At 41.1% G+C, this 8,778-nt stretch overlaps 1 non-coding gene across 1 annotated transcript; it reads right to left on the reverse strand.

Annotated features, from left to right (window-relative positions):
- Nucleotides 1-6,270: 6,270 nt before the first annotated feature.
- Nucleotides 6,271-6,432, reverse strand: LOC117801671. The gene has a single exon (XR_004624419.1). It is a non-coding gene; the product is annotated as a U1 spliceosomal RNA (small nuclear RNA).
- Nucleotides 6,433-8,778: the final 2,346 nt, after the last annotated feature.

The following is an 8,778-nucleotide window of genomic DNA, read 5'->3' on the forward strand; positions in this document are numbered from 1 at the left end:
CGGTTGCTCAAACTGTAATTTTTCAACTTTCCACCATCTGGCAAGTGACAGGCAATGGAGAAGTTGTTACCTGTTCAACTAACTCTCTACTACAGTGGGATTGCTTTAAATTCCACTTTTTAAGTTCCACCATCTAACCTTAGAGTCATGGTTCCCAAATTGCACACCAAGGCACCCTGGGACACCACAGTGATCTCAGGTGTTTTAAAATTTTGAGGAAAGCATTATAATATTTGATATCTTTCAGACATAGCACAAATCCTAGCTTGAGATAGTTCATACTTTTGACACGAGGTCATACTATATTGCTTTTGATGAGGGTCATATCTTTGCAAACCTAAGTTTTGGGTAGCTGCTATGATAAAAAGCAAGTATTTCATAAAAATCAACATGCAGCAGGACGTGAAGGTAATTTAATCTGATTCCAAAGTTTGAGAAACTGGGAATTGCCAAACAGATAAACATATCCCATTAGTAACTGTGGGTTTTTAAGAATTTTTTTAAAAAATTTAATTCACGTGTATTATTTTTTCAAATGGCTATTAAGTTGTTGAGTTGTTTGGACCTAACTACTTAAGAGTAAGAAAATGAAAAACATATCTCAGCCTCATCAAGGAAACATCCCTCTACAAATATTTTTATCTCCTGTTTTTATTTTTAAAAGTACTATGACAATGCAAAAAAAACTAAAAAGTGAGTATAGTATATCAAAAGATATATACACTAATATGCTGAAACCAATGACCCCAAAAAAGTACTTTGTAAATTTATTTTTAAAAATGTATCCCTATGTAAGAGAAAGTAATTAGATGCATTCTCCATTTTATGAGTCTGAGGAAGAAATAAATCAGTGAGAGATAAATGCACACTGTTGATGCTTTCACGAAGAGAAACCAGTGAGAAGATGGTTTAATTCTGATGCGCAGAAGCTGGGAGAGACCCAGTTGCTACTGCTGGCATGATATCTATCCCCTGAGACCTATTTCTACTCCTTGGTTTTCTTCAAGGTCACAGTTATATGTCCCACGCACACAGCTATCACCATGGTCCACAAGCAGTGATGAATATCTCTTCATTCCATGCCACACTCCTCCCTAAAGAAAGTGGGCCTGGATTTGTGAATGACTATATCTTGGACCCAGATGCTGAGGACCAGAAAGCTAAGAAACTATTTCTGCCAACCCTTCCTATCTTTTTCCTTTTGTCCAGGTACTCAATGCATAGCTTTCTATTCTTGAAGTTCTCAGGGTTAAGGAAATCAAAGAACCCAAGGAAATCAGAAAGAAGCTGTAAATTACTGTTTGGTCCACAAACAAACAAAAATCACCCACCAAATCTACCCAAGGCAGAAAGATTTCGAAACCCCTGCCTGATGTCACCAGAAAGTAAGAACCTTAATCACATTCTCCAGCACTTGGCCATCTTGTTTCTGTTCTCCAGACTATAGTTTTCCTTCCTTGACCAGCTTGTTGTCCCCGTCCCCAAAAGCTGCTCTCCTATTATCAGTCCTCATCCTTGTCAATCTGCAAATCACAGCCCTATATTACCACCTTACTTCCAATTTAACCTTGATCTTCTATAAGCATTCAAAATCATCAAATTGACTTCTAAGGCACAACGTATTCATAACTGTCAGAAATTTTTAACATCATCTTATAAACCAACCCCTTGATTCTTCAAGATGAAGAAAGCAAGTAACATGACTTGCCTAGGGTCATAAGGATATAGGGAAATCTGTAAAGAATCTACCTCTTCTCTCCTGCTATAGGACACAGTATGTTTTGGAAAAAATTCTCCGAAATAAACACAAATATGCACCAAATAGTAATGCAATGTGGGGCTCATTAATTGCTGTCCCAGCACGGGGTTTTAAGTGGCTTCACAGCAGTCCCACAATAGCACAGCCTACCCCTCTGAGTGATCAGGGCCACAGCACCTTTTCTGGTCTCAGATGTGCTGGAGTGTTGTAAGAAGAGGAAGGATGTACACATGGAATAGGGCAGTCTCTGTACCGGGCAGGTACCTCTCCTGGTGGAAGGACTGCCCTAGATTTCTAAATGAAATCTTCCAGAGATGTCCACGTACAGAAGAGCCCACCTAGTCCTTGTGCGCAAATGTGGGCAGTGCGCCCTCTAGTGACAGCTGTCCAATCTGCAGGACAAGAAGAGTTGGAACAGTGACCCTACTTGGAGGGTCCTTTGAGCTTTCCACGATGGAAATCTTTCCATCAGGAATCTTTTACAAAAGACTGGCCTGTGATCTCATGGACCCAGAAACACCAATTAGCAGTGTCTCTTGGGGCTGTGCTGCTGAGAAGCTGGACCCGAGGCCATCCTCCTACCAAGACCCACAGTCTCTCATGCCAGCTTAGGGGATCTCTTAGGTTTAGGGAAAATCTTCTTCATCACGTTTATCTAAGACGGTTTTTCTATGCCTATTAATTCCTTTTTATTCTTTATTTCTTGACACAGACTAAAAGAGTACATGTGAAGTACCTAGAAAAGGGCCTGACACAGAGAAAGCAATCAACGAGGGTGAGCTGCACTGTTCTCACTTTAGTCTTTCATAATAGGCCTTAAAAGCATATTATTCCACGATCTCAAGTCAAAGATGTTGAGGTATTATTATTAGTCAAAGAGTCATTAGCTTTTGACTAATAATGCTAACTGATATTAATGCTAACTACATATGTATACATTGTCCTAATTGCTTTTTATAGTAACTCATGTAATTCCCACATTTATAGAGGTTGGTACCACTTTCATTACCCTTTTGTGGATTAGGAAACTGTGACACACACACATTACATAATTTTCCCAAGTCCATCAGCCAGTAGACACTGGAACTGGGACTAGAATCTATGGAGTCTGTCTCTGGAGCTCACACTCTTAATTATTACACTAAACGAACTTTCCAAACTCCTCTTTACCTGAAGGAAGGAAGAACTTATACTTGAGACCCACTTAGGGAAACAAAGAATGGAAAGAACAATAAAATGGGTAAGCTCCATTTTAAAAGGATATTCTTCTTAATGCTAACACATGAGTTTTATGAGGGGACCCAAATTATTACAGCATATAAAATCTACAACTCCACCCTCTCATCATTCTGACAATTCTACATATAAATTCCTGGTTAGAATAAACATTAATCCAACAGGTGATTAACAGTTATTTTTCCTGCCTTCTTAGAATTCATACAGTATTAGAGAGTTCATACTTTCACAGTATTTTAAATGCATATTAATTATTGACAAAATTTATTTCTACATAAAATAATGAATTACTACATGTGGTTCTGCCAAACCCTTTAACTTTTCCACTTTTCCTAAAAGGAAAGTTAGATGCAAAATCATTTCCCAATGCATATTTATCACAGAAAGTTTTATGCTTAAATGATACAATCCAGTACCTAGAGTCATTACTTTGAGAAAAATATTGATTTTAACTGTAACTGCTTAGCATCAGAAACATTATTAAGGGTTTAAATGTATTCATTTAACTCTGTCATGATCTGATTAACCATAGCTTTAAAAAATAATCATATGTATTTTAATTCATGACACCTCATTCTCCTCTTAGACTTACAGACATGGGGATAAAAAAAAAAAATGTTGGCCAGCTTGGGGAAGCCTGGGTGGTGCAGTCAGTTAAGTGTCTAATTCTTGGTTTTGGTTCAGATCATGATCTCAGGGTTATGAGATCGAGCCCCCCACCTGGGTCAGGTTCCACGCTCAGTGCAGAGTCTGCTTAAGACTCTCTCTCCCTCTCCCTCTGCCCCTCTACCCCATGCTCTCTCTCGCTCTTGCTCTCTCCCTCTAAAATAAATAAATAAACCTTTAAAAAAAAATGTCTGTCAGGTTGGACAGGCATAGACTACCTCCCATGCACGTTTCCTATGGGCAAGTTGTCAAAGTAAGGTCTGTCCAGGGTTCAGAATCAAACACGTGTACGTGCATTAAATAGCAACATCACCTGGCATGAGGACCATGCATCTCGGTTCTCTCCCTTTTGCAGACGCCAGTGGGCACCGCCGTAATGTGCAGACGTCCTAACCTGTGTGTGTCCCCTTCCGCAGAATCTCTCCAGCCTCTATCTGCTCTGTCATCACCAGCCCTTCAGCCTGCCATGTACACTTCACCTCCTTATCAGCGGGTGTAGCCCAACAAGGTAGAACTCTCAGGTCACCTCTGACTCGAGGTTACTTCTCCTGAATGGCCCCAAACCCAAAAACCCTCCTGTCCTCATCTGCCCTCTCTCTTCTCAGACACTCACAATTTCTACATGTATCACGGCAAAGGCCACCTAGCCTCCCTGACTCCGGTCTTACCCAAACAACACATATATAGAGTGATAGCCCTTTTTGTGGAAAATATTATGAAACTAGCCCTTGCTCAGTATTGAAAAAGAAAAACAAACTTTTGCAGCACAGAAAATATATAAGGAAAAGCGCGTCTCCACTTGCCACATACCTCAGCCCACTTCCTAGAGGACGTTTTTTTCTGTATCCATCCCATCCGTGTTTTCTTGGTCCTTTAGCATACCTGCAAACACATATGTGAGTTCACCTTTCTGGGCCTAACCACTCCCACTGCGGGGGGAGGGCTGATCCGATGAGGGCGTGGCTAATAGCCAGGATGACCATTTCCTCAGAATGAACTGAGGGTGCCACCTGTCACTGTTCAACAATCTTACAGATTTCATCTCACACATGGGGCATTTTCAAATGAACTGACAAGAACGGCCTTTTTCCCTAGGAAACAATCTCTCAGCTTTAACAAGAGAGCATGTGAATCTGGGAGGTGTTTTCCTAGAGAGGTGATGGATGTGGTAGTTAGATACTCAGGCTCTGGAGCCAGAGCTGAGGTTTGAGTCCTGGCTGTATCACATATGTGCTGTGTGATCTTCAGCAAGTCACTTAACCTCTCTGTGCCTTGGTTTCTTATTTGTAAAACAGGAATGATACTAATAATATCTATCTCATAGGGTTGACATGATGACTTAATGAGTTAATATTTATTATGTGCTCATAATAGTGCCTGGTACATACTCAGTATTGTTAAAATGCCTATTAAATAAAATTAAAAATAGTTCATGACACTCATGATATAAACACATACCCTGACTCAATATGCTTCCCACTCAGCTTTACTTCCAGTTCCTCCTCCACATCCTATCTTTGTAAGTATTGGAACTACATGCAAAAATCACAACTTACCAAGATAATCATTTCATTTTATGAGTAGAATTTCAGTTTAAGTCTCCAGTATTTGGATTTCAAATTAAGTGTATGATCAAGCACTAATGGTGTGATGACGGTTACCTTTAAAATAGGAAATATTCTTACAAAGAAATTTTCATTCCTTTTGAGGCGGTGAGAAATTATTTATTATGTATTAAATTTTTCCTCTGCAAAGCAATAGCAGATTGATGAGCTGCTGGGGCCTGAATTATTCTCCAGGCTGAAAGATGCCTTTTGGTGGTATTTATCACCTAGCCGAGAAATGAAATAGACACAGGAGAGCCTTGCTTCTGACAATGCCCTGCCCCACCCAGCCCCGTACAGCCCCCACCAGCTTGCACTGGGCGAAGGCAGAGCTCTCCCTGCAGGGTGGGGAAACCAAAGGTTCCCTACCCAGGTTGTGTTCATCTGTCTGCAGTGTCCGTCAAGGTTCCTTATCTACACTGATGTTAGAGTTTGAATCAAGTATTAGAGTGACACTTAAAATGCCATTTTAAACCAGATATAAGCACATTTCTCATCCTGAAAAATCCTTGTGTAACGGATGTTCCTCTCAGGAACACAGTTCCACACCACTGACCTCACTCGGCTCCTGGTCCTCCTCTTCCTCCCCATCCCCTCCCCCATCTGACTGCCTTATGTGGTCTCATAGAAGAAGAAATTCCCAGGACCCCGCACCCCTGTCAATAAAGTACTACTTCAATAAAAGTATTACATGCTGCCTTTAAAAACTGAAGCATGGGTACTTTCTGACTGGTGATTAACCATTTTTACAGAGGAATGATACTCATTTTCATTTATCCAGCATTAAACGGGACTCTGGGGATATGGAGTGGAGACTACATTTTGATAGGAGGGACGGACAAGACACAGGGTTCACAGTTATGATTATATTAAATTATGGAATCAAATGAAAGGCTAGCAAAACACCAGAAGAGAACCTACTTTGGAGCAGGGGTTTTCTTTTCTTTCTTTTTTTTTTGGGGGGGGGGAGAATAAACAAAAAGCTTTTATTAGGCAGTTATCACCAGGGGAGAGCACAAACACAGTCCCCACTACCACAAATTATGCAGTCGAGTTACCCGCTTCTGGGGAAATCGCAGGGGTCAGCACATCCGCAGTGCAATGGACAAGCCTCAACCCAGGAAAACCACCTGCCTGACCATCGTGTCTCCCCTGCCAGGTAAGTATGGAGGAGCATGGGTTTCCAACCTCGGCCATCACATTAGAATCTCCCGGGGAGCTCTGAAAACTCCCAGACATGTCTCAGATCAACTAAAGAATGTCTGGGAGGTAGGATCAGGCACCAGTTTTTAAAGTTCCCCAAATGACTCTAAAGCACAGCTGAGAATGACAGTTAATTGCTTTACTCTTCCAGGAAAAAAACAAAAAACAAAAAAACACTGTATAGAGCTACAAACACCTAAAAGCAATTTGGTTCCTTTCTGATTAAATTTCAGTTATTGTTATTACTGGTTGTATGACCTTAAGCAAGCAATTTAACCTCCCTACACTTCAATTTCCTCATTTGTAAATGGGCATAATACCCTCTTTCTGTGCCCACTGTATTGAATAAGATTATGCACGTCAAGTGCTAACCACAGTAACTGACACCTAGAAACTGTCGCATAAATGTCAGCTGCCCATGGTGTCATTGCTGGTGTTGCTCTCTCTGTCCTTTTTATTGTTCCTCTACCTGTTCTGTTGCAGAGGCCTGGAATCCCCTCAGGGCGTCAAGCTGTCCACCACACAAGGATTTTCTTGGGCCTTTAACAACCTGCAAAGATTTACCTTCAGATTTCTCCCTGTTGCTTGTACCTCCCCTGCCCTGTTTTTTCTGTTTTACACGCTCCCTTCTCACCTTGAAGAAAAACAATTGCCAACCTGTGCCCAAAAGAGACAGGAGAGTACAAGGGTCCCCTGGGGCCATGAGACCCTGTGAGGATAGCCCTCTCCCTGCCTTTATCCCTTTCAGATACTCTGACAGCTACCTTTCCCAGCTTGTTCTGGGATCCTCTTCCTTGATTAATGCCCCATCACCAGTGAACCTATCTCTTTGTTCATCAGTTGAGCAAGCTTCTACTTTTCTTTCCTAACCTCTGATGCAACATCAGAAAACAAAAACAATATCTACTTTTTTTCCAAGTTTGGATACGTGTGTGTGTGTATACACACACACACACATATATATACACACACTCATATGTATATATATATACACACACATATATAATAATGGCATGCACCATTTCCACACAACTTCCAAATTTCTCATCTTCAAAATGAAGATAAAGTCTACAATCATCATCAGACCTTTATTTAGAACATATGGCTGCTTGTGGTAGAGATATAATACCACCTCACCCAAAAACCCATCTCTGTGACAGAATTATGATGGCATGCTTATCTTTGGTGATATCAGATACAAGAAAATGATGTTCCTAAAACTGATAGAGGCAGACACACACAAGCTTGCGGCCGCGTAGCTGTGCATAGCTGCTTTTTTGTGATAGAATTCATCCTATGTCTGAAGACTCTCAGGCATGCGCTCAGAGTCCTTGCCAGTATTACTCAGAGTGAGTTACAGCCAGCAGCCACCTATGTGATAGATTATTAATATTCATTTTCATTTCAAATCAATTCTCTTGGTTTCACATATAAGGGCTGAGATCCACTGTGTTTAGCAGAGTGGAGGAAGCAAATAACCAGTATGTCAAATTGATGTACTGTCATAGTAAGCACACCGTCCCCACCACCACGGTGGGAGCCCAACCTTGGACGCCGCACAGACAATTATGAAGCATCGATTACTAAATCATGAGAGGCTAATGCATACCATTGCTTTCAAATTTGTAAAGATGACAAAAAAATATGACAGAACCCCACAGGTGGATGTCGACCTCCCTATCCACAAGAAAGCACTGACCACTTGCAAACAGGTGGTAGAGTCAAAAGGGCCATCGGATTCAGAAAATGCAGATGCATGGAAGTTTTTCTTCTTCTCCTTTTTCCTCTTACTCCTTATCTCTCTATAACCCAGGACTGTTCCCCTCCTGAGATAAGGAATAGGGTACATGCTCTCTGATCTAGCAATTTGACTCCAAAGATATGACCTCTCAATAAATTGCCTGATATAGATTGGGTTAGAAACATCGAAGGAACTGGTAACCTGAGACCTTTACTCCAGTTCACAGATAGAACGAGATGGGCCACAGCAAAATAAATGAAAGCCAAATACAGTGACAGCATAAGGACATTTTTCAGACCTCAAAATATTGTCAATTGCAGTTGAGAATTAAAATTTCACTCTTGGGGCACCTGGATGGCTCAGTTGGTTAAGCGTCTGACTCTCGATTTGGGCTCAGGTCATAGTTTCAGTGTTCTGGGATCAAGCCCCACATCTGGCTCCATGCTCAGCATGGAGTCTGCCTGAGATTCTCTGTCTCCCTCTCCCTCTGTCCCTCCCACCACTTTCTCTCTCTCTAATAAATAAATAAATCTTAAAAATAAAATAAAATTTGGCTGCTGCATTAGCCA

This window comes from Ailuropoda melanoleuca, chromosome 3 (assembly GCF_002007445.2).
Source record: "Ailuropoda melanoleuca isolate Jingjing chromosome 3, ASM200744v2, whole genome shotgun sequence".
NCBI lineage: Eukaryota > Metazoa > Chordata > Mammalia > Carnivora > Ursidae > Ailuropoda > Ailuropoda melanoleuca.